The sequence below is a fragment of the Sinocyclocheilus rhinocerous genome, unplaced genomic scaffold (assembly GCF_001515625.1).
Source record: "Sinocyclocheilus rhinocerous isolate Xijiao unplaced genomic scaffold, SAMN03320098_v1.1 scaffold780, whole genome shotgun sequence".
In the NCBI taxonomy this organism is placed as follows: domain Eukaryota; kingdom Metazoa; phylum Chordata; class Actinopteri; order Cypriniformes; family Cyprinidae; genus Sinocyclocheilus; species Sinocyclocheilus rhinocerous.
The window spans coordinates 182,045-183,970 of record NW_015654937.1 but is presented as its reverse complement, the minus strand read 5'-3'; the positions used below and the strand labels follow the sequence as shown (position 1 = coordinate 183,970).

Here is a 1,926-nt window from a genome sequence, read left to right as displayed (position 1 = left end):
GCCATTGTTTCACCGCCGGAGCAGATGTAGACAAGAATGACTCCTAAGCGATTGAGGTGTTCTGTTGTTGTTACTTCCGACATCTGAGCCGCTGAACTCGCAGTGGATTACATTTGTTTCTGAAGGGAATGCGCCCCCGATCTACATAACTGCATCTGTTTGCGCGAATCATTCGTGATCCAGCCTCATCTACAGAAGTGAGTGTAAGGTTTTTTTAACGAGCCTTTCCTAATAATGTGCTAATTAGCAAGTTTCACGATGAATGCGGCTAAAGTAAACAGTCCCTCAAAGAGCAGCTCGGAAGAGAGGGGCGGGGTCAGCATAGCTCATTATCATTTAAAGGAAAATGCTACAAAACGGCTTGCTCTGAAAAGAGCTGTTTTTGACAGGGTAAAAATTTATTTTTTACACTACCATTGAGAAATTTTAACCAAACTATGTTACAGACTTTTCATTAAGACCCTAAAGAATCATATCAACTTGTGGAAAATGGGCAAGCAATGACCCCTTTAATAAACAAACTCCAGCTGGTCCAAAATGCAGCAGCTAGAGTTCTTACTAGAACCAGGAAGTACGACCATATTAGCGCTATTAACACCAGACATAGTGCACTCTGTTTTTCTATAGAAAATTTAATAAAATCTGATCAATGACTGTAACCGTTTTATTTTCTAAATGTGTAGAGCAAGCAAAATAAGTAAGTCTAGAAACTTCCTCTGCTTTAGACAGAAGAACACTACCTCTGATGGACAGGTCCCTTAACAACCATAGATTAAATATTATCTTGAAGTTTTTTTCTTTTCAATGGTGGGTTGAAATTCTTGAAAATCTTGTTTACTCTTCAAGTTTTTCAAGGCTAATATTTCACATTTTTAATATTAAAGTACAAACCTGAAGCTTGGAAAATAAATTCATTGTTTTTATTGACTGATTAACCTGGCTAGGGTTTTTTAAAAACAAGGCTGTGTCATATGCTAGCTGGCTAATCAGGATGTTTCTTCTAGCAATATGAATTCCATCTTACTATCTTTAACAAAATGGCAAATGACCTGGGGAACAATGAGAAAAAGATATACAGAGATTGGGCAGCCTTGCCAAATACCATGGCCTAATTTCACTGAGCTGTTCCCACCAGCATACAAAGTTTTCATGGCATTACTAAAGTAAGGCCAAACAAAAACAAAAATGCTCTAAACAATAAAAAATCAAGAGTGCTCAATAGTGTCAAAGGCCCTGAAAACAAACAGTATTAAATTATAGTCATTAACAAGATCTGAGTAATCAATAAGATCAAAGACAAGTACGATATGATGGTTTTTCATAAAGCCTGACTGATTCTCATCAGCAATTGAGCCCAGAATTAACTTAAAACGTCTTGAGAAAATAAGGACAAACACATAGTCATTTATTATGATGAGGTGTACATACATCAAATGTATGATGAGGTGGCCGAGTGGTTAAGGCGATGGACTGCTAATCCATTGTGCTCTGCACGCGTGGGTTCGAATCCCATCCTCATCGTTCCACTCCTTTCAAAAGGTAAAGGGGGAGGTGTTGCTTCAATTTATAACAATGTTTTCAGTATTTCTCAGAAGGCGGGTTTCAAGTATAACTCGTTTGAAGTAATGGTGCTTCATATAACATTATCCAGAGAAACAAGTGTTAATGATAAATCCCCTGTGTCGTTTGTACTGGCTATTGTATACAGGCCACCAGGGCACCATACAGACTTTATGAAAGAATGTGCTGATTTTATATCCGAGTTAGTGCTGGCTCCAGATAAAGTTTTAATTGTTGGTGATTGTAATATCCATGTTGATAATGAAAAAGATGCATTGGGATCAGCATTCATAGACATTCTGAACTCTATTGGGGTTAGACAACACGTCTCAAGACCTACTCATTGTGGAAATCATACTCTAGATT

At 37.6% G+C, this 1,926-nt stretch overlaps 1 non-coding gene across 1 annotated transcript; it reads left to right on the top strand.

Annotated features, from left to right (window-relative positions):
- The first annotated feature begins 1,439 nt into the window (after nucleotides 1–1,439).
- trnas-gcu (transfer RNA serine (anticodon GCU)) lies at nucleotides 1,440–1,521 on the top strand. Its single transcript has one exon. It is a non-coding gene; the product is annotated as a tRNA-Ser (tRNA).
- The last annotated feature ends 405 nt before the right edge of the window (nucleotides 1,522–1,926 follow it).